Source organism: Marmota flaviventris, chromosome 2 (assembly GCF_047511675.1).
Source record: "Marmota flaviventris isolate mMarFla1 chromosome 2, mMarFla1.hap1, whole genome shotgun sequence".
Classification (NCBI taxonomy): Eukaryota; Metazoa; Chordata; class Mammalia; order Rodentia; family Sciuridae; genus Marmota; species Marmota flaviventris.
This window is the reverse complement of record NC_092499.1, coordinates 72279279-72304558: the sequence shown is the minus strand read 5'-3', so window position 1 is coordinate 72304558 and position 25280 is coordinate 72279279. Positions and strand designations below refer to the sequence as shown.

Below are 25280 nucleotides of genomic sequence, written 5' to 3'. Positions count from 1 at the left end.
TCTTGTTGTTCTTGTTCTAACTCTTAATGTTCAGCTTTTCTTTTTTCTAATTATGAACAAGTATGAATTTTGTGCTTGGGTTATGGCTCACTGGTAGGGCAGTTGCCTAGTGTGTGCAAGGCCCCATGTTGATCCCTAAGCACTGTAATAATAATAATAATATTATTATTATTATTATTATTATTATTCTATAATTATCAGTTTAACCTTATTCCACAAGTTTTGATATATAGTATTTTGTCACCTATTCTCAATACTTTCTCATTTTCATTATAATTTCCTATTTGATCAACAAGTTATATACATGTATTTCTTTGTCTTATTCTTTGATCAGGGTTTAATTGTGTCAAATGAGAAAGGTTAAATTTTCCTAAATTTTTATACTTCTTACATAGTTATTGAACTCCCCTTAGACATTTCAAAACACAATTTTAAATTCAAGCATATTTGATTCTCTCAAACACCTGGAACACTTAAAGGGGAGACTTATACATAAAAATTAACACAAACTTGTTAAGTATGTAAATCTAGTAAATTAGATTTACCAATTTTGCTGTTCAAATTCTCTTAACTAGTCCAACTATCTGAAAAACACAGGTCAAACATAATAAAACACACAATGATAGGCGAAGTCCGGCATACAAAAAAATTAGCATTTTTTAAAAAATAACTTTCTTAAAATTGTAACTTTATTCATACAAAAAAAGGGAACAGATTTGTCTTTAAACCTGCGAGGTTACTCTACCCCTTGATACTCTAAGTAAGTCTACAAATCAGCAACATCACCTAAAATTCATTGGGAATGCAGACTCTCGGACCCACCTGAAACCTTCTAGATCAGAATCTTTTATTTTAACAAGATCCCCAGGTAGCTTTTATGCACATCTGAAGTTTGAGAAGTATTATCCAATAGAAGGTTATCCAATACCCAGTACTGTAATGCAAGGGTGGAAAAGACAATTAGGTCACAACTCTATTTGGATAAGGGTTATTGGTCAAAGAAACTCACAACACATGGGTAGACCTTTCTCTGAAACTTTTGCTCTGTATTACATCCTCCTACACTAACACCTAGTGTATCCCAGGGGAATTTTGCACAGATGACTTATGCTACAATTGCACACCATTTCCCATTCATATTTTTTCGTGTGTGCTGGGGATTGAACCTAAAGCCTCTAGTATACTAAATACGACTTTTACCACTGAGCTACACCCCTCTCCCCCAGGGTCCTTCCACCTAAAATTCTAATATGTCTCATCAATGTCCATTTCTAAGGTGAGTTTATGGTCATTCTAGCAACTGGAAACAAATGGCCAAAAGGGAACTGGTGCCAGCGCCAGGCATAATGAAAGGAAGGGTCTGGGATCCATCAGGAAGCAAAGAGAGGTTCCAGGCAGTTCTAGTGGGGATTCCCCCTTTCCTATTTCCACACCTCCACACCCTATAAATGAATAAGGAAAAATGAAAAGGGCAGGCAAAAAGGAAAGCGGAAGCAAGGACTGAGGTTCTTTTTTCTGAGACTAGAATATTTACTTGACGTAGTCTGCCAGTTTTGACACCTGATTTCCTGTGTCGAGTGAGCATATATTAGCTGCTGCCCAAAGAGAAACGTTCATGTCAGTGTAACAGACTATATTTCCATTTCAGTTGCCCTTTTCACCAATAGGCAAGAAGTCAGTCACATGGCAAGGTTGTTGAATTTTTGGTATAATTAACTGGTGTAATTGTCCTTACCTGAGGAAGAAAAGCAGGTTACCCAGAAATTAAAAGGCACTCTGTGAAGCAGTGTTTCTTGATTTCAATCTTTATTACTCTCTGACCCTGTTGTGAAACTTTGACCAAATCTCCCACAGATTACTTATTCATTGAACAAGAGAATTAGTTCCAAAATAATCAATTTTCCAACTTAGAATTATAATCAAGATTTCCCTACTTGAGGCCTGATACATCCTGAAGCTCTATGCCTTTTCTAGAATTTTTCTATACCATTTATTAAATATACTGTGTGTCCTGTGGCTCTTTTGACTCAACTACGCAATGAACTCTTGAGTTTTTTGCTCAGCATTGAAGTTCTAATCTTTATCTTGCCTCACCTTCCCTTAGGAAGCAAATAGATGAGCTCCGGGAAAACAGCTTGGTGTTGGGAGACTTGATTGCTCTTGACTTCTAGAGATTGAATGATACTAGGAGTCATAGCCTCTGGACTGTGCTGCTTATATTTGAATCCTCACCCAACCTCTTACTAACTGGCCTTGGATAACTTAATAAACTCCTACCTCAGCTTCAGCACCTGTAAAATGAAGTTAATAATCAGAATTACTTCACAGAGTTGGTGTCAAGTTTAAATAAAACTACATATCAGAGTGGATTGTACATGATAAACAATTATTATATGCTATGTCTATGAAAGCAGTTAAAGTGAATACAAAAATACCACATTAAATACTCATTTTGATACGTAAATTATCTCAATTTTTAAATTTTTTAATATTTTTGCAGTGCTAGGGATTGAACCCAGGACCTCACACATGCTAGGCAAGCACTATACCACTGAGTCATGGCCCCAGCCCTAACTCAGCATTTTTTAAAAGTTGACTTTTCTATGCACTCTATTGAAAAAAATAAAGCTACTTTTATATTTAGTTGTGGTGGATATCACACACAACGTGAAGAATTCCATCACCATTGATCCTCGTTTTCTTTACCTGAACTCATTGCTGTGAGAAGAAAACAGAATATGGCTGACTCCTGACTTTGCCTTTTTTTTTTTTTAACAGCAGTTAAGACTTTTAATCCTTGCATTCAGAGTCATACCTGTCAATCACCTTTTTTTCTAATTAAATTTACCTGGAGTTCATTTTAAAGGAAATAATTTGTTCAGTCAAAAGTGGTTGCATATTTATGCTACCATTAGTTAAGAACTCCACAAATGGAACCCCTCCCCTGAGCCTCTGTAAAGAAAGGAAAATGCAGTTGAGAGCCTAGAAGATTTCAGAGCAATTAAGCCTAGAAGTGCAGGTGTGTGAAACACCTGTTTCCCCCTCCCTCCCACACCAACTGACCTGACCACCCCTCATCAGTAGGTTAAAATAATTAACTTACCCTATTGGGAGAAAAGCCCAAGAACTGCTAAGGGCAACAAGTCTCCTTTTCTCCCCTTTCTCAGATTAAATGAGAAAAATAAAAAGGTTCATGGGTGGTCTACAAACAGGACAGGGGAGAAAAAAAAAAAAAAACTTTCCTTTAAAAAAAAAAAAAAGGAAGAAAGAAAGAAAAGAAAACCAAGTGACAAGGAGGACATTGTCTCCCTCAAGCAAACTCAGGAGCTTGCCTAACTTCAGAATTCCATGTTTGTTTTGTGAAACTGATTGCAGTACTGTTCAGGAGTATTTAAAAAAAAATCCAAAAAACCCCAGCAACCTATTTTAAGGGATATTTATGTGAAGAATAAAGCAATTGGGGAGGATGTAATTTTGCCTGACCTTCCTTTTGTAAATGCCTGCAAATTTATATTAAATCTCAATAACAGAATCCTTCACAAGAGTGAATTGTGGAAACTTTATTAGGGTTTAAAGAAATGGAATAGTCCACAGCTGGGAAATCAAGAAATTGTTTTCTTAAAAAAGTTCAATGTGGCAACTTGATTCAATTTTGGCTTTTATATTGTGTATCACAGTTTTGTTTCCCTGAGTTCCATTAAGGCTACCATTGAAAACTATTTGGCATAACTAGAAAAGATGGGGAAGGTAATTTTGTTTTTATGATTACAGATGCTTTCCCTCTCTATTCAAAGCACAAACCTAGGAATGTTCGAGACTTCTAATTGGAATATGTGTTCTTGGAAGAGGTAAAGTTGTTAAAGGTCAGGGGATATGCCGAAGTTGGGAAACTGGTTTAGTATTTAAGCAAATATGCACACATTTATACTTTTCCATTTTTCTCAAGATAATTTACGGTGACTGGTCCAGTTAGACTGTGACCTTGATAAAAAGCTTTGTAACAATGCCCAATGAACTACAGATTGTAAGAAGCCAGGGGACTGACTTCATGCTATTTCCACCCATAATTCTGAAAAATATGTTTTTCTTCCACTGCCCAATGGTTTTAAAATCACTTTCCTATTTGAGGTAAGGGAGATATCGCATAACACCTGACCTAGAGACAAGACCACTAAATTGTTGGGTAAAGGTGGCCATGGACAAGAAGATCAATTCTAATGATGGAGGAAGTGTCTGAAGACTTAGGCAACTGGCCATACAGGAAGTGATAAAATTGGGACTCCTGCAAACCACCTACACCTCTCCACCCCAGAGTTTCTGGTCCAGTCCAGTGCTATTTCCACCATCTACAGGCCAGATGAATTCTTCTGCAATATAGTACATCCTTTTTTTAAGGCGGGGCTGAGGTTCATTGTTGAATGTGGCAAGATCCTGAGAGAGCCTTATTTTGAAACAGCCAGCAGGTGGCAGAGCAAACCTTGTTTCCAAATTCATTCCAGTGGTTTTTAAGTCATTGAAAACTAACCTCTGACAATTTTCAATCAGTTCAAGTAATTTAGCATTCAAGGCTTCATTAAAATATCAGCAATAGGGGTTGGGGTTGTGGCTCAGTGGCAGAGCACTAACCTAGCAAGTGTGAGGCCCTAGGTTTGATCCTCAGCACCACATAAAAAAAAATAAAATAAAGGTATTGTGTCCAACTACAATTAAAAAATAAATAAATAAATAAACGTAAAAAAATAAATAAAATATCAGCAATAATAATATTTAAGGTAAAGACTTAAGTCAAACTAAACACTGACACATAATACATTGCAGGTATTTTGTTTTCCTTTAGCAATTTAATAATACTTGCAAAGTATTGTGGGGCTTTTGTTTGTTTGTTTGTTTCAACTGCATTTTCTTCTCAGTGGGCTACTTAGAAATGCTGGCTTACTACTCACTGAAGTTTGTTTCTTGTCAAGGAACTCTTTGTAATCACTAGCTGCATGCGGCCTGAGTTCATGAACAGTGCAGCTCTGTCTAGGTCCAGGAATGTCTTTATTAAGTGTTCACTGGAAAGCACCAGTTTTCTAACTCCTAGCCTAATGCTCTGGAGTGTTAACCTAAGGAATTGCTCTAATACCACACTCCTGGGGGCTGTCTCCTGAGCTGCTCTAAAGGAAGTGGATGGAGAAGCCACCCTCCCCACCAGAGCTCTCTCTCCTCTTCTTCGTGGCTGGTTTTTATGCCGTGACTTCAAGGAGCTATAAACCTTGAGGTTCCCAAACTCTTATGTCTAATTTTTTTTTCAGCTGCTTTCATGCATCCTTGGTAAGGATCAATAATGACTAGAAGGGGTTTCCACCCAAACATTTGCAGAAATTTTTACTTAAAACATAACCTTAGAAATGAATATTGTACATAAATGTATATACACTCATTTCCATAAGTACATGTATTTGCCTTTGTATACCTATATAGATGTATACATACATTTGTATGAGGGTCAATCTCATGGCAATTTCATTGGATTATCCAATTTCCTATGTTATCTTACAAATTTGTCTCAAATACCTTCTGACTTGAACAAAAGGAACTAGATCATAAGAGACAGGAACTAAGTGTGTCACCTGCTTTCTATCATTATAACTTAGGAACTTGAAGATGTTTTACTTCAAGTTTGATTTTTTTTATGAGATTTGCCATATGTTCATAGACATTCATAAATCAAATGATTAAGGAAAAAGCACACTGAAAGGGTACATGTTAATATCTATTTACATATACTTTGTCTTTTTTTCATAAAAAATGATTTCAAAAGGACTTGCAGAGTTACAAGTTACATTAGTGTTACAAATATTTTTGACACATTTAGCTGCTAGTGTTTAGTAGAGATATTAATAATTGAACATTGCTAGATGATGCTATGCCTATATAAAATTTGCTTTAAGTGGTACACTTTTGGTTTGCTTTTTCCAACATTATGTGTTCTTTATTGTAATACATTTTTAAGTTGATTTATATTTCAGCTGACCCAATAAAGGGTAAGTGTTAATAGTGTGAGTTAGCTAATTTCTTATCTTTAATTCATTTCAGATAGCGGTTGAAGAATGGGGGTTATTTAGCATATCTCAAATTTTATCATAACATTATTCCTTTTTAAATGAATTCAAGGAACCAATTCAAACAATACAAGAGAATCCACCAGGAATTGAACAAGTATGTGGGTAATTTTAAAAGTTACTGCCAGGCAGTGGTGTACCTATAATCCCAGCTACTTGAGAAGCTGAGATAGGAAGATCATAAGTGCAAGGCCAGCCTGGACAACTTAGTAAGACCTTGTCTATAAAAAAAAAAATAAATAAAAAAGGGCTTGGGTGTAGTTCAGTGGTAGAGCACCCCCCAGTACAGAAAAATAAAAAAGTTACTCTGCCTTCCTTGACAAATTCCATTTCATAACCATATTAAACTCCTTCTGTGCTCAATCTCCCCCATGGACATGAACACACACACACACACACACACACACACACACTATAAATAGACCCTGAACCATCCCCTCCAGGTTGGTTTCGTGTGTGTGTGAAGGGTGGGGGTCACATACAGATAATGCTATACCTATATAAAATTTGCTTTAAACTGTGCACTTTTGGTTTGCTTTTTCCAACATCATGTGTTCTTTATTTTATAGATTGGGTTGAAAGCTGGGAGATTTTTTTTTCCCTGTTTCATCCTAAAAGCCCAAGGATCAATGCCAATTGCATACTTAGATATCAAGGCAACTCTTCCAGCTGTGTTCTAACTGTTTTCTATTGTGCTCTCTACCATAAATTTGGTATCATTTTTCAGATTTGAACGAAACCTATGCAATACTTTAATTGTGTCTCATTATTAGTCCTTGCTCTTCTTTTCAATCGTGGTATGTATGAGTGCTCCAAGAGAAATAAAACCAATAAACAAAACAGCAGTATATTCCTCTGTACATTGTTCATGAGGCAAAGAATATGTGAGAAATTCATATTTGCCAGTGTATTTCAGGGCTTTTGTTGGGCCCTTTTAAAAAAAAAAAAGTTCATTGCTCTATTTCTACCACAGAATCACTTCAGTCCTGAATGTTAGGATCATATAACTAGAAGGGCAATCATTATAAATTATTTCCATTAAATATTATAAGATTTTTTTGCATCTTTGTCCAATTTTAACAAAATAAAAAGTGCTACAATAGCAAAACTAGGGATAATCTAAAATAAAAAAATACACATGTTGCTAGGATAGTTTCTGAATGATTTGTTAACAAATCAATATTTTGGCCCATGTTATTTACAACCTGCTGTCAAAGTAGTCAAAGGAATGAGTTAGTAGAATCTACATTCAAGTCACATTTATTTTCTAAATCTAAATTTTGATTTAAAATTTGAAAAATAATGCTTTAATATAGCAGTCAAAGGAGAGTAATTACTAAATGATGTAAAAGTCACTTATTCAGAGAATCCTTATAATCTCCAGAGACAAACTGTGACCATCAGGAGAAAACTCTTCAGACATTATACAGCACTACTTTGAAAGTAACTTGCTCTTTTGTTCAGCCAGAGGCACCAGAGAGGATAAGAAATGTGGAGTCCATCAGCTATTAACTTCAGGCCTAAGAGCTAGTATAATTAGAGCTCTTTTATCAGAGAGCAATTTCTGGAATAAAGTATGCTTCATATAGCAGAGCCAAGTTTTAAGAATTACAGAGAACATTAATTCCAAGTCATGAAAAGTTTTAATTTCAACATTATCTTTAAAGATTTACATATATTTTCATGTCTATATGATTGATAATCCTACATTGTTAAGAATGCAATGGCAAAATACAATGTAGTTGGCCTTCCATATCTGCAGGTTTTGGATCTGCAACCAGTCACAGGTGGAACATAATTGAGAAATTACATTTGTACTGAACATGTACAGATTATTTCTTTTTGTTATTTCCTAAATAATATAACTATTTATACAGTGTTTATGTATTTAACATTACGTATTAGGTATGAAGAATAATCTAGAGATGATTTAAAGTATACAAGAGTATGTGTGCAGGTTATATGGAAACACTACATCAGTTTACATAGGGGCCAGAATATCCATAGATTTTGGAATCCACACTGGGGAAGTCCTAGAACCAATTTCCCCCTATCCTTCATGGATACCAAGGGATGACTGTACTTACTGGATATTTTTGCAAGTCAACATGAGCTTACTTGTATGCTCAAAAATTATGAAGATTTAAGTATATTTCCTGCAGATTCATTCACTGCAAAAACACAGGGAATATATTTGGTGTGGAAATAAAAATTCATCCTCAAAGATAACAGATAACATCATTAAAGGAAAACATCTTGTGACAATTACTAATTGATTTTGGTAACACACTCATAGTACAAGAAAAAGTGGGTATTTTGGGGGACCAATGGCCTGAAATTACACTTTCTTGTATTGAAAAAGGTTAATTAGGAATTGAGCTCAAAGTTAATTTTTTTAAGGTCAGCTGCTATGCTATTGGGTCCTGTGACCCTGTCTCAAGTAATCACAGCATTAACATACAAGTTATAGCTTTCCTTTCACTTGATGACATAATCTCTTTAATTGGTGTTGGGAAGCCTGCATGTGAAAGAACCGTGGAAAACACCTAGAGACTATAATTTTATTCTCCCCATTCACAAGGCAAAAGAAACAGGCCTTAAGAATGTACTGGAGACTCATTACAACCCGTAGGCTGTCAACACAAAGCCCTCACATTTCAACCAAGAGTTTTAGGAATGATCAACTCTGTTTAGTTCTAACTTTGGCTGGTGAACTATTAACCTTTTCAGAAAAACTGGTGAATGCTACATGTCAGATAATCTTCTTCGAGAGAGCTAAGAGGGTGGATAATGTGGCTTAACTGATTAGATATAAATGTGAGAAGATAATATTTGTGAAATTATTAAGTGCGCTCTCTGAAAGAAATTATTGGAGTGAGACTCCCTGCCTCTTGCATTCCCATAACTCTATACATAATTCTCTTATAAATTCTCTGTGGTTCATCATGTGGACTTGATATGGCCCAGTTTCATTAGGAAGTTTAAATTCACCTTTTACAGAGAGCTGATCTCCCCCGCCCATTCCCCTAGGTCAGCATTTTTGTGACTCTGTTTTCCCAATGACTCTGCCTACTAAAGAAGAAAGCCACTGTAGAGTAGCCCTTGAAATACCCACCATGAAACTTCTCCAAGGATATGCTTTGGGAAAGGAGAGAAAGAGAATGCTGCAGCTTGCTGAGCCTATCAGCATCAGTTTAGCTACTGCTTATTGCAACAGGATAAAAATTGAACCTCTCCTTGCCCAAGAAACTAGTTCTAGTTTAAATAAGTGAAGAGATATTCGAAACCACTTATTTCTACTGCAATAACAAAATAAAGAACCAACAAACCCTGGAAAGGAACAAGAACAAAGCCTAGAACATAAATTCTATTTTGATGAAACTGTTAAATCTCAAAGGACTTTCTGCTGCAATATAATGGTGGAAGGGCCTTTTGAAAGATTCTAGGCCAATGATACCACAAAATATATTTTAAAAACCTCCTCAAGTGAAGGAAGGAGAGAGCAGCTTTGCTTTTGGAAGAGGTATCTTTCTGCTAATAAAGCAGCTCCTGTCTTTATAATACTGAGAATTTTAGTATTGTTACTTCCCATAGTCTTTTTGCCTCTTGAGTACTGAAATACCATTCAAAAAATTAGGTAACCAGGGGCTGGGGCTGTAGCTCAGTAGCAGAGTGCTTGCCTAGCATGTGTAAGGCACTGGGTTTGATCCTTAGCACCACATAATAATAAACAAATAAAATAAAGGCACTGTGTCCATCTACAACTACAAAAAAAAAAAAAAAAAACAATAGGTAACCATCCAAGCAAGAAGTGCTAAACCTAGAATGCATTGTGCTGGGCCTTTTATTGGGTGCCATCAGCAATGTGGCAAATAGAGGCATGTGGTATCTACCAGAGAAATAAAATCATTATTTAGAACTGGCTCATCCTTGGTTCTGATTTTTCATGTGCTTTGTCTAGACAAAACTGTACTCTGAGGATGTGGGAAGATAGAATGGGGGTATAAAAAGGGCAGGGAGGTGCTCATGGTTGCAGATGGTACATATTGTTGCCTTCTATGACACACTCTAGGGAACTGCTATATTGTGTATTGACGTGTTTTTAATCATGTCTCTGTGTAGATGATAGAATGGTTTTTTGAGGTCTGTTTTGTATTCTATATACTCTTGCATTTTTCTGCCGAGGTACATAGTTAACACAACCAAATATCAGTGTTTTTCATCATAAGGACATAGCAACTTTCACTTTTAAGACATGTCAAGACAGAAGATAACTTATTTTATTCTGTTGCTCAGATTCAGACTTTACCATAATTTTATTAATAAGCAAAACCATGATGTACATATGCCTAAACTATTTTCTGCCTTGTATCAGTCTGTTTGCCAATGTACTGTAGCCTCAGTGATATTAAGACTCAGTATGCCTGGAAAATTGAAGTATTATCTTTCCCCTTTAATAATCAATAAAATCAACAATGCTGTTTTCCCATCAGGGTTTTCAGTCAAATCTGAACTCCATAATCTAATTTAAATGATGATCTATAGTGGGAAGCTTACTTTTCCTTTTACCTAGGAGTTTCTTCAGGAAAAGAAAATTAAAATCACAAATAGCTACCTGTTAATGTCACTGCAAACTTTATATCCTTGATTGAGATCTACCAATGTTGTAGATCAATCTCCCATTAAGAAAAGCCCTTAGCCTGACTTCTGAGGCTGTGCATCCTCTTATGCTCACAAAACTCTCCACCATTCAGCTCCCAATCATCTTGAACTATTCTCAGTCAGGCACCATGTTTTTTCTCTTTTTGGAATCTTGTAGCCACTTCCTCTGCACTCTGGACCCTATTATCACTCTAGGTGTTCCCTTAGTTCCCTGTGCCAAACTCTATCTCAGCACCCTTTGGTCCACGCTGTAAGTGTGTAATGCTTTTCTGTTTCTCTTGAGACTAGGACTATATATTTTCTGTCTTTGGATCCCTGGCGTCTAGGATAGTGCGTGGCACAGGTAGGTGCCTGGTGAACGTTTGTTGAATGCATGTTCCAGTAACTGTACTTTGTTCATGTGCATGAAACCATTTATTTTTTTATGAAAGTCATTTTGTATGATAAAATCCTTGAAGTGTAGGAAAACAGAAATATATATTAATGCTTGCTAATCTAAGAATAATTTCATCATTTTTTAAATGAATAAATATAGTGATCTGGTTTTAAAAGAAGTGTGATCGATCTGAATCAGTCTTCATAAAGACACTTACATAATCTTTTTATAGGAAATCAACTTAAGCCCTACACAGGTCACTTTAATTGCGTCTTCTAGATTAAGAAGATGAGTTATCTTGCCCTCTCTTTCTCTCTAGATTAAGAAGATGAGCTATCTTGCCCTCTTTTCCCTCTTTTCAGCCTAATTAAAATTTTAACGGGTGTTTAAATCCCCATATTTGAAATGATGACTGAGTTTTGACTAGCAATTTTGGTCTCTTCATAGAGGGCACAATCAAGAAATCAAAATTCTCTGCCATTTTTGTCCAGTTGTGCAAATCAATGAGCATGCATTGCCTGTGTGCCTTCAGCAAAGCAAGTGTTTGTGACAGCAACTCTGAATAGAAGTTTTCCTGTTTACCTTCTTATCACTTGTTTAAGTTCTAAGGAGAGAGACCTGGCCATTTTGTTACAGAATGGGTTATTTCAATGCAAGAAAAAAAATCACAGTTTTGAGTTTTTACAATGTTTGCCCCTTTTCCCAGCAGGGATGTGTTTTGAGTGCCAGGAGACAAAAAGTGTGGCCTCAACAAGCAGAATTTTAAAAAGAACATCATTTTCATTATGTAGTCAATCTCAATTACAAGCAAATGTTTTCTCTGTGGAGACTCTTCTCCTTTCAGGGCATTATGTGAGCCTCTTTTGTGGATTGAGAGAAAGGATCAGTGGTCAATAGGGAGCAGAGTGCTGTGTACAGTGGATTTTTGTATCCCTCCGTCTCCTACATAATGCGTTTTGTCAGGAGAACAGCCCGCCATCCTGAGCAGATTTGCTGAATTAAAGAGCGCAGCGGGGATAGGAAACTTGTTGCTAGGTGACTGACCGCTGCTGCTTGGCGGGTCTAGGCCGAAGGTGACTCTCTGCTTTTCTTCCACTACTTAATCTTGCCTTTTAATCTGCATCTATAATTAACTCTATTAATGCCACACATCCATTTGTTTCTTCTTTACTGCACTTCAGGCAACCAATTTATCATTATTTAGCCTTTACACTCAAACAACAAACTATTTTTTCTCCATTAGCGTCATATGAGGTGAAACGTTCTGCCGTGCAAAGAAAGATGTAGACCCAGTAGCTATTCTCTCACTTCCTGTAGGGATTTTCAGAGATACTTTTGCTAATCGGAATGGAAAATACATCCTTGAGGAAACACTCTTGTTTTCCATTATCTCTACAACTTGATTGTGCCTAATTAATTAAAATGTTCTTGGTGACTTTAAATTCCTCTCAGTGGTGACACATATAAACAATTTAAAATTGCTTTCATTCTCAGAAACAAAATATAATTGTTTATATAATTGTTTCATCTAAAACAAATGTTTTGCCTCCAATATCTTTGCAGGATATATTCTCTGTGATCATTATCAGCTATGGAGATTGGACTTAGATGCAAGTCTTTAATGCAAATAAGTAGGGATTTTGCAGAATCAATTCCAGCAGCAGCAGCCTGAATTCAGTTTGGCTAATGTCAGTGGTTTACATGTGATGTTGTACCCAGAGGGAGAAGTAAGGTGACTTTAAGGGACCAGGTCTTTGTCAGGCTTTTCAACACTGTTCCTGGATGAATGACTCCATACCTGGCTCTCTGACCTTCCTGGACATTTTGTGTGCTAATACATAATCTAAGAATTCTTACTGGTACAGTAGGACCTGACTTGTGTTTACATATTTGTACAGCCAGTCTGAGGTAGTAGTTAAAAATATCTGACCTGGAGACAGACTGCTCAAGTTCAAATCCCAAGTATACCACTTACATGTTGTTTGATATCAGGTAATTTAATTAATCCCTCTATGTTTTGGTCTCCTCATCTTTAAAATAGTGATAATAGTCTCTGTCTCATTATGATTATATGTCTTTTTATAGAATTAAATGAGTTGTCATATGTAGAGAAATTAGTGCTTATTAGCTATTATTATTATATTGATAAAAAGATGAAACAATCACCTGACTCATTTTTTTCCATGTCTTAAGACAAAACTGCACAGTGATTAAAAATAATTAGAGATTAGATAGTTTTGCATTTAGGGTTTTTATAGCAGTTTAGTCACATGATTTCAATCCTTAAACTCCTTTAGTATTGCAAATTATCTGGTTATCATACCAAGGATACTTTGAGTACACAGTTTTGATAAGAATATATATTTTGTGTATACTATAAAGTTATACTAAAGTTTGGATTTTTAAAAGTGCTCAATATGACCCATCTAAATTAAGGAAAGGCAGTTATACAGGCTTTTATGCCAGGTATATTTGGAGAGCATTAGGCTGTAATTAAACTAACTGGGGCTACTTGGAGGTTGTGATGGCTCTACTTTAGTGGTGCATAAAAGCATCTTTCACACAGAGAATTAGGAAGCCAGAATAGGGACCATTAGGATGTCATTTACTACATTTTCATTTGATCAATTTATATTCTTTAATGTGATGGCCTGGTTTGCATCCTTTCTGCAGGTGTTAATTCTTTGCCTTTGACTCTCTCTAATACATGTCTATGAAATGTGGCTGCCTGCAAGTCTGCATGTGATGATGGAGATAAGATCACATTGTAGAGGAAAGAAGGCCCACTCTGTTGTCCTGTGCCACCACCAAACACAACAGAGCAGCTAGAAAACTTTTGTATCTGGTAGTCTGAGAGTGAGCTAAAAGCCCCAGTTTTTTATGAAGAACACCTGAACCTACATACACAAAAATTGAGCTTGAGTTTATTTCAGAATATTGCTTCCTTATCTTTCCTGTTGACCAGCAATGATAAACAAATGTGCTGTACAATAGTGATTGAAGTAGATGACTCAACTGGACAATCATATATAATCTCACTTTTCTTAAAAGTCTTCATAAATAATAAAGAACTACCACTTTATGAGTGAGAAAATGTAAGCCTGGTTGTTTTCTTTGCTTTCTGAGATGATTCGGTCAGTCTATGGTAGGAATACAATGAAGTACAGATCTATCTTCCTTATTTAGGCCACACTCATGCTGTCTCCCTGCTAGTTCTCTTTGCTAATTCAAGTATGGCTACTAGAATAATAGGTTGTTTCTTTCGTTTTTTGAGAAAAACTAAGTGATGACCTTTATTGAACTTATAAAATTATATCATATTTGTCTCCAAATACAAATAATAAGGCACTCTTTAGAACTGCAGTTTGCGAGGCTCCAGATAAAGCATCTCATGAGGCTGAAGTTCTACCAGGGCAGAGATCACTATAATCACTATAATCCCAGAATTTAGCACAGTAGTAGGAAGTGTTCACATCATACTATTGAACAATAAATTAGTGAAAGAATGAATGAATTATTTAATCTATTAAAATCAGAAGGTATCTACTATTAGTTTCCTATGACCTATTTTTTCTAGTTGTTTTTCTTTAAATGATTATAATTTAACTCTTTAAATTTGAAGGATTAGTATAACTTTTCATTTTCTCATTTTCATTCCTATGCCCCTCCTTTTAATAAATTCTCAGCTTTTCAGTGGGCTATGTAGAGATTTGATTTGCCATTGGCTAAAAATCATAGAGTAAAGTGAGACTGGCAATGATAATCTATCAGTTAAATTTCTATATATCCATAGTAGGTTGGAACAGCATTAAATCAGGAAAATTTAGAGCCTTTATATCTATTGCTTTTCCTCTAGGAAAAATAACTAAAATTTTTGAAATATCTGAAATAAAATATTTTAATCTTACTCCCTAATATTTAGGTAATTATTATCATTAAAAATAGATAAAAAGCTCAAAATTCAAATTTAAACTTGAAAGTATAGAAATTACATACCTTTCCTTTTCATCCTAATGCATTTTTTTTAAAGAAATATAATGAATAGTTATATTTATGTTCCAGGAGCCATTACTAAATTAGTTTTTTCTTTCTAATATAATTAGAGAAAATTAGCATCAAATAAAGCTCATTAATAAAATCTGATATTTGGTAGCTCATTATCTTTGATTTTTCAGCAGAGTCTATCATTTATTACTAAAATTTCACCTTTTAGTTGATAAGTTCTGCTAATTGACATAAGTATGCATAATGAGAGCTGTGTACTAATAGTTATATTAATATTCCTTTTGCATTTGCTAAAAACCTAACATAACTAATTATTAACCATTTTCCTGCAACATTCTTTTGCAGCTTTTTTCAGAAATTTGTGGGTTTTTGAATAAAACTTATTATTTTCCTTATATTTTATGTCTGTTTCATGTTAAAATTTATTAGTTTTACTATGATTCCATGTCTAGTAGGTAAAGATTATTTAGATACAAAAAGGCAAGAAAGAGAGGTCTTATAATGGCCTTCTGTTTCAAAAGGAATATATTCATATTCATTTCACAATATGAACATCAACACTAGGATCTTGGTAAAAATCAATATAATTCTAAAAGTATTTGGAAATTATGTTTATCATTGGATAAATTGTTCTAGGCAAGTGGTATTCCAATTCAGAAGAGTATCTACAGCATTAACGAACATCATGCAGCTTTACAACAAATAGAAAGATACAGCTATTTGTTTTATAGCCCTGAATACATAATGCTGGCATTTAATCAAAACTAACGTCTGAGCTCTCTGCTCTCTTCCTCTCCTTTCTGCTGGTCTCTTCCTCTCCTTTTTTGCTTTCTTCCTCTCTTTTATTCCCCTTTGGGCAGCCCCCCCCCCCCAATAAAATCTCTTGGTTGGAAAAAAAAAAAAAACTAAAGTCTGATTGAACTTGCCAAATATGTTACTTGTGGAAAGTTTTTTTTTTTTTTTTTAAAGATAAAATTCTGTTTGTTTTTCTTCTGTTTGTATGATGCTATTTTACAGCTATGAGATTAGTAACTTTTCAAAAATGACTTTCTATTTTCAGAAAACCTTATATACTGATGATTAGATTAAAATAAATAGATTGTGCCTTTTGACTTTAATTTTCTTTCTTGTTTATGCCTCAGAGTACTGTGTTAAGTATTTTGGACAAAGGGTATGAATGAGGATGCATCTGTAGCAGTGAAAGACAGATCATGATCCCGTGTAGAGTAATTCTCTCATTCTTTTCTGCATGTATGAATGTGAAGAAAATTTTATGTGCCAGACAAGTTAAATGATGATATCTGAGCTCTTTCTACATATACAAAGGAATACCCCTAGTTATATTTTATCCTGGGCCTCTTTTAAAAAAATTAAATGTGCTATTTTCATAACATTTTCCCTCAAACATTCAAAACACTTAAAAAGTGATAACTCCACTTTTAAACATAATACCTTGAATAATAAAATTCCTCAGCAATGTAAAGTTTTTCTTATTTTACTTTTTTAATAGGTAAGAATTAATATTTAAAGTAAGAAAATAAATAACAACAAAATACAAGCTTTAAGACCACAAAATTTACAAAGTCTAGAAAACAATTTTTTCATTAATTACTTGAAATGCCTTTATAATATATTACTGCTACATTATTATAGGAAAATTTTAGAAAACCTCCATCAAATTTCTTTCATATGTCAGCTATAAGAGATATATTAAACATTTTAAGTTTCCTATAGGTTTGTGGTCACAGGTAAATCTGAGAAATTCTATTTCTTATGATTACTATTTTTTAAAAAAATTTCTTTTAACATGGGCCTCTCCCTGAGCATCTCACAACATGACAGCTTGCTTCATCAGAGTATGTAAGCAAGAGGGAATATGTAACAAAGATGAAGACACTGTCTCTTTTGTAACCTAATCACAAAAGTGACATCTCATCCTATTCAGTTGGAAGGGACCCCTGAGTACTGCATCCCAATTCAAGGGAAGCAAATTGCACAGGGCATGAATACCAGGAGGTAGAACCCTTGAGAAAGGTATGGAAGTTGTCTTCAAAGCCCCTTCATATGGTGCTCTGGACTCTGGTCTTGAACCTTCCAGTCTTACTGCTGGCTGAGCAGGCACAGTGGGCCACAGGAACACACTGAAGATGCCTTAGATAGGGATGCAAGTAACTTCCACACAACCCATTAAACTCAGAGAAAATGTGCGCCTAAACTCAACTGTCCACATCAAAGTACCACTGGCCACTCCAATAAAACCTTATACAACTGACTTTAACTGTCTGCAGTTAATATATCTTATTCTTGCAAATTTTATAATAGTATAACTTTGTGAATACACCTGAATAAGGTCAAAGAACACTTAAGATTCAGTAATTCCATCATAAATCTGCCTTTGAGCAAAAGACTTTCTTTACTGATTAGTTTGATCCAGAAAAAAATGTTACAAAGGAGGTAAAATTTAGAAATTGCTTTGAAGACCAGTTTTCATTGCTGCATTTAAGTTCCTGAAAAATCACTGTGACTTAAGTTTAAGTAAGCCAATCTCTCTCAAAAAGCTAAAGAAGAGTTTAGGGAAATGTTTCAAAATTGCTTCTGTTCTTTTAATACTACAACATATTACATGTGATTTCATATTATGGAAATTTACTGACCAAAAATGGAAACCAATACTAATCTGGGACTGCTATTTACTTTAGGAAAAGGGTCTTAATCCTAAAAGTACAGTTTCAAAGGCTAAGAGTCAAGAAAATGTTGGAGTTTTTTTGTTTGTTTGTTTGTTTGGGTTGGGGTTTATTTATTAAAAACAAAACAAAACTTAGTCAATAAAAGGACTAAGGAACTGAACAGGCACTTCACAGAAAAAGAAATACGAATAGTCAACAAATATATGAAAAAATGTTCAACATTTCTAGCAATTAGAGAAATGCAAATTAAAACTAAACTGAGATTCTATCTCATTCCAATCAGAATGGCAATTATCAAGAATACAAGTAACAATAAATATTGGCGAGGATATGGGGGAAAAGGTACACTCATACATTACTGGTGGGACTGCAAATTGGTGTAACCACTCTGGAAGGCAGTATGGAGATTTCTCAAAAAACTAGGAATGGAACCACCATTTGATAACCACAGTAATCCCACTCCTTGGTCTATATCCAAAGGAGTTAAAATCAGTACACGACAGTGACACAGCCACATCAATGTTTATAGCAGCTCAATTCACAATAGCTGAGCTATGGAACCAATCTAGGTGCCCTTCAACAGATGAATGGATACACACACACACACACACACACACACACACACACACAATGGAATATTAATCAGCCATAAAAAGAATGACTTTATGATATATGCCAGTAAATGGATGGCTCTATAGACTATCGTGTAAGTGAAATAAGACAATCCCAAAAGACCAAAGGCTGATATGCAAATGTTAACACACAACAAGAGGTGGAGGGGAAGAACTAAAGTTCAGTGAATCGGACAAAGGGGAATGAAGAGAAAGGAGGGGTGCTAAGAATAAGAAAGACAATAGAATGTATTGGACATAACTTTCCCGTGTACATACATGAATACACTCTACTGTCATGTATATCTAAAAAGAATAAAACATATTATTAATAAGGTTAAAAATAAAGATAAATAAAGCAAGAAGCAAAAAGGGGGGAAAAGACCTTTGCCTCCATATCATTCCTTAGCTATTGTTTCATTTCTTCTCCTACATAGCAAAACTTCTCTAGAGTTCTCAGCATACCACATCTTTATATTCTAATCTCCCATGTATTCTCAATGTAATTTTTATTATAATACAATCCAAATACACAGAAAAATACACCAATAATATAAAAATGCATAGCTACTAACACCCATTTTTACACATTTTTTTTGTTTTTATAGTGCTGGGGATTGAACTCAAGGGTGCTCTACAACTGAGATACATCCCCAGCCCTTTTAATTTATTTTTTATAGTTTTATTTTGGGGGGTACTAGGGATTGAACTCAGAGGCACTTGACCACTGAGCCACATCCTCAGCCCTATTTTGTATTTTAGAGACAGGTCTCACTGAGTTGTTTAGTGCCTCGCTTTTGCTGAGGCTACCTTTGAACTCTGGATCCTCCTGCCTCATCCTCCCGAGCTGCTGGGATTACAGGTATGTGTCACTGTGCCTGGCTATATTTTTATTTTTTGGTATTCACAAATTAACCCATGGGTGTTTAATGACTGAGCCATATACCCAGCCCTTTGTATTTTTTATTTAGAAACAGGATCTAACTAAGTTGTTTAGGTCCTTAGTAAATTGCTGAGACTGGCTTTGAATTTATAATCCTCCTGCCTCAGCCTCCTGAGCTCCTGGGATTACCAGTGTGTGCCAACACCCAGATGCCCCTTTTTATTTTTTATTTTGAGACAAGCTCTTGCTAAGTATCCTAAGCTGGCCTTGAACTTGGGATCCTCCTGCCCCAGCTTCTCAAGAGGCTGGGATTATATGTGTGTACTACCACATCCAACAAAACTTCTAAAATCCAAGAAAAGCACATAACAAATTCAAGAAGTTCAAAGAACATCAAGGAGGATAAAACAGCCCCCCAAATCACATCAAGATACATTGTAACCTGTTTAAAGTCAAAGACAAAGAAACTCTTGAAAACAGCAAAAGAAAAGCAATTCATCAATATATAATGGGGAGCTGGGGCTGTAGCTCAGTGGTAGAGCGCTTGCCTAGCATGTGTGAGGCACTAGGTTCGATTCTCAGCACTCCATATAAATAAATAAATAAATAAATAAATAAAGGTTCATCAACATCTTAATACACACATATAAGAATATATATATATGAACTTCCATAAAATTATCAGGGGATTTCTGACCTTGCAGGCCAGAATAATAGTACGAGACATTCAAAGGCCTGAAGGGAAAAACAAAAATCTTTCAACCAAGAAAGTTTGCAGTGTTCAACAAAACTCTCCTTCAAAAGTTAAAGAAAAATAGTAACTAGAAGAATATCTCAGAGATAGACACACACACACACACACATACACACACACACACAAAAGGAAATAAGAAAAATAAAGCTTGTCACTACAAAATATCAGTGAAACACAAGAAGGCAAAAAGAAAAGAAGGGACAAAAAAGAAACAAGACATAGAGAAAACAATAAACAAAGTGCCAACAGTAAGTCCTTCCCTATCAGTAATTACTTTAAATGCAAATGAATTTATTTCCCAATATAAGATTGGCTAAATGGGCAAAGTAAAACAACATCTTACTATATGCTATCTATAAAGCTCACTTTAGATCTAAGGATACACATAGGCTGAAAGTTGGAAGGACAGAAATAGATTCCAGGCAAATATAAAAATGCATAGCTACTAACATCCATTTTTACACATTTTTTGTTTTTATAGTGCTGGGGATAAATAAATAAAGTAATCAGGGTTGTTATACTAATATAAGAATAGACTTCAAGTAAAAAAAATATTACAAGAGACAAAGGATACTATAAGATAAATCTCATGTTAAGCCACATCTTTCAAAATTCAAGATGTCTGAAATTATATAGAATATCTTTTCCAATCACAATGGAATTAAAATAGAATTTGAGAGCAGAAAATCCACAATGTATAAAAACAAAGTGCTGTTTGAATCTGTAATGTTTCCCAAAAGCTCATGTGTTAAGAGAAATGCAGCAATGTCTAGAGGTAGGACTTTTAGGAAGCAACTGGATATGAGGACTATAACCTCATCAGTGGATTAATCTACTTGATGCATTAATATTTGAATGGACTACTGGGTGGTATAGTAGGCAAATGAGGTGTGGTTAGAGGAAGTGGGTCATGGGGGCATACCCTTGGGTACTTCACCTTGTCCCTGGCTGCTTTCCCTCTCTCTTCTGCTTTCTGGCTGCCATGAGCTGAGCAATATTCCTCTGCCATGCCCTTCTGCCACAATGTTCTGCCTCACTTTAGGCCTAAAGAAATGGAGCCAGCCAACCATGGACTTAAGTCTGTGAAACCACAAACCAAAGCCAGGCACAGTGGTGTATGTCTGTAATCTTTCTGACTCAGGAGGCTGAGGCAAGAGAATTGCAGGTTTCAGGTCAGCCTCAGCAACTCAGCAATTTAGTGAGATCCTGATGCCACAGAAATAAAAAGGATTATAATACAATACTATGAGCAACTGTAGGCCAACAAATTAGATAACCTAGATGAAATGGATCAGTTCCTAGAAAGGGGTGAATAGAGGTATACAATCTACCAAAACTGAGACATAAAGAAATAGATAATCTGAGGCCTTGGCTCGCCTCTGCGCCCGCTCCTCAGCCTGCCGTTTTCACCTTGTCGGGACCCACTGAGCTCGCCCCGCCCCACCCCGGCCGCAGACACGTCCGAGACCAAGAACAGCCCCGAGTATGCTTTGTCCTTGGCGGTCATGGGCGCTTCATCTGCCATAATCTTCAGCGCCCTGGGTGCCACCTATGGCACGGACAAGAGTGGTACCAGCATCGCAGCCATGTCAGTCATGAGGCCGGACCTGATCATGAAGTCCATCATCCCAGTGGTCATGCTGGGATCATCGCCATCTACGGCCTGGTGGTGGCAGTCCTCATCGCCAACTCCCTGAATGATGGTATTAACCGCTACAGGAGTGTCTTCCAGCTGGGTGCAGGCTTGAGCGTGGGCCTGTGTGGTCTGGCAGCTGGCTTTGCCATTGGCATTGTGAGGGACGCCGGTGTTCGGGGCACTGCCCAGCAGCCCTGCCTGTTTGTGGGCATGATCCTGATCCTCATCTTTGCTGAGGTGCTTGGCCTCTAAGGTCTCATGGTGGCCTTCATACTTTCCACAAAGTAGTGCCTCAAGCTCACCAGCCACAGAACACGATGTAAAGACCACCCCCTCCTCATTCCAGAACGAACAGCCAGACGCACACGCTAGGGCAGCCACTCCCTCCGTAGTTGGTCTTGTAAATGCGCAGTGTCCTAGTGCCCATCTCTGTTGCCCGGCCTGGCTCCTTCTTCCACGTGCTGTGGACATTGGGCCCACTCATCTCCCATCCAGGCCCTGGACCAGTGAGCATGCCAGCCTCCGGCCCCCGCCTTCTGCCCTAATTCATCCTTATACACAGAGTGCTCTGTGTATAAGGATGAATTAGAGTTGTCATTTTTCTCTTCACTGGATGTTTATTTATAAAAGATTTGACCTGTTCATGTGTCTGTGGAGCAACCCTTGTCTCCCAATTATATAGTACTCTTTAGGTAACGTGTTGCCCTGTGAGGCCCCCCTGCTGAGACTTCTTGGATGGAACCTCCCCTTGCGCCTGGTGTCCCCTTGGGGGCAGAATGCCAGCCACCAGGCCCTGGCACTCAGCTGTGTCCAATAAAGTTCTTGGATGTGAAAAAAAAAAAAAAAGAAAAGAAATAGATAATCTGAGAAGATCAATAACTAGTAAGGAGGTAGAATCAATAATCAAAAGCTTGCCACCAAAGAAAACCTCAGGACCAGATGGCTTTACTAGAGAATTCTGTTCTACATTCAGAAAGAATTAACATTTAAACTTCTGATATGTTTCAAAGAGTTGAAGAGGAGGGAACACTTCCTTCCTCTATGAAGTCAGCATTACACTGACATCAGACAAAGACACTACAAGTAAACTACAGACCAATATCCCTAGTAAATATTGATGCAAAAATCCTTAATAAAATATTAGCATATCAAATCTAACAGCACCTTGGAAGGATCATACACCATCACCAGGTGGGATTTAATCCTGGAATGCAAAGACAGTTCAATATATGGACATTGATAAATGTAACATACTACATTAACAGAATGAAAAACAAAACAAACAAACAAAATAAACAGAAGATCATCTCAATACAAAATTTCTTTTTTAAAAAACTCAACATTTCATGATTTAAAAAAAATAAGCATTCAACAAACTAGAGCTAGAATAAAACTACCTTAGCATAATAAATATGTGAAAAATCCTGCAGGTAACATCATAATTAATGCCAAAAGACTAAAAGCTTTTCCTCTAATATCAGGAACAAGTCAAAGATACCTGCTTTCACTACCTCTATTTAACATAGCATTGTAAGTCTGAGCCAGATAATTAGACAAGGAAAAAAATAAAAAATAAAGGCATCCAAATTGGAAATGAAGAAGTAAAATTATCTCTGTTCACAAATGACATTAGCTTATCTGCCGCAGTCTGGCTGGGCACAAAATAACGGAGCCACCACAAAAGCCTTGTAGATTCAAACAGCAGCTCTTTATTCCCGAACTGTCACTGGCCCTCTACACGCACGTTCTGGGGAAAATCCACACCTCCACCGGGCTCTGCATCCCAAATACTCTCTGAATCCCTCGAGAACTTAACGGGAACTCAAGGAGCAGGCGCCTGAGGCAGCAGGATACGCCCTATTCCCAGCAGGATCCACCCTAAACCCGGATCCGCCCTAATCCCTGAGCAAGGTCACCTTTCAAATCAAAACTCTCAAACATTCATGCAATGTCACTGCAATTGACCTGGGTCCAAGGCAAGCCCATTTCCACAATGGAGAGTCCTCCTTCTAAGCAACATTGGGTAGGCTGACAAGGAAATTGCCATGCGTCATTCCTACTTGGCTATGGCTCTCAGCACTTATCTATAGAAAACTCTAAAGATTCTACAAAACTAACTACTAGAACTAATAAATGAATGCAGCAGTTGCAGGAAACAAAATTAACACACACATAAAAATCAGTTAGATTCTATACACTGACAATGCACAAGTAGAAAAGGAACTTGATTTCACACAATTAGGTATTTGGACTATATAATCTAAAAAAGAGTATATATTAATTCACTGAAAATATTTGCAAATATTCAGTAAAATGATATATATGTTTTTCACTTTATTTCTCCTTGCATGTGCACCACATATAAATTAATAAAAATAAAGGTACATCAACAACTAAAAAATATTTTTAAAACAATAGAGGTGGGGATGTGGCTCAGTGGTTGAGTGTCTCTGAGTTCAATCCCTAGTACAAAAAAAAAGAAGAAGAAGAAAAAGAAGAAGGAGGAGGTAAAGAAAAAACTAGACTAAGAGAAAATATTTTCCACATATCCAAAAAAAGGACTAGTAGTATCTAGAATTATATAAAGAACTTTCAAAACTTAACCATAAACAGTTTAGTCAGAAAACATATCTTACTGAAGAATATATACAAATGTAAATAATCACATGAAAAGATGTACAACATCAATATATGTGAATTTATATGCCTTTTTATTAGTACATGAGCTTGGAAAAATGTAGAAGGATACTATCAGGTTGTTAATTATCTCCCCTGGGGAGAAAAGGGGCTTGAAGACATCAAAGTGGTGAAATAAGAATGGCAGAGCAAAGAAGAAGGAAATTTTAAAAGTTAGATTGCATTAATATGCATATGATGAAAATTATGTATTATACAAAACAATATTTCAATTGGTACTTTTTTATTACATTTTCTAACAGATGTAATATGTAAGATTTTTTTTTTCTTTTGGGTATTGGGGATTGAATTCAGGGGCACCTGAGCCATTGAGATACAGGCGTGAGCAACTGTGCTCAGCAAGATGTACATTTTAAATTTCTGTTTATATCTGGTCCCCATACTGAAATGTCTTATTAATTCTGATAGGCTTTTCATTGATTTTCTTGGGTAAACAATCATATAAGTTGAAAATAAAACTCTGGGTCCCATTTTATAATTTGTATGTTTGCTATTTTTTTTATTTTTGTCTCCTTTGATTACAGCTTGAAATTTCAGCTTCCAAAGTAATATTAAAGAATACTGGTTTTCTCAGTCATCCATATTTTATTTCTTTAATATTTCTAGGGTTTACAGTTGATTACAGTGTGGGTTACACATCTGAGATTTGTTTCAGAGGTATGTTTGTATAGTTTATAGAAAAAATATTCTTAATACTAATGGGTCTCTTTTTGACATCTATAAACATAACATTTAATTCTTTGACCTGTTAACATGATATAGCATATGAATAGATTTCTTTAATATCAAACCATCATTGCATTTTAGAAAACAGACTCCCTACTGGCATTGCTTATTTATTCAATATAGTTCTGAGTTTAATTGA

General features: G+C 35.9%; 1 pseudogene; it reads left to right on the top strand.

Moving 5' to 3' along the window:
• Positions 1-22006, top strand: part of LOC114088104 (V-type proton ATPase 16 kDa proteolipid subunit c-like) — a 34086-nt pseudogene extending 12080 nt beyond the window's left edge.
• The last annotated feature ends 3274 nt before the right edge of the window (positions 22007-25280 follow it).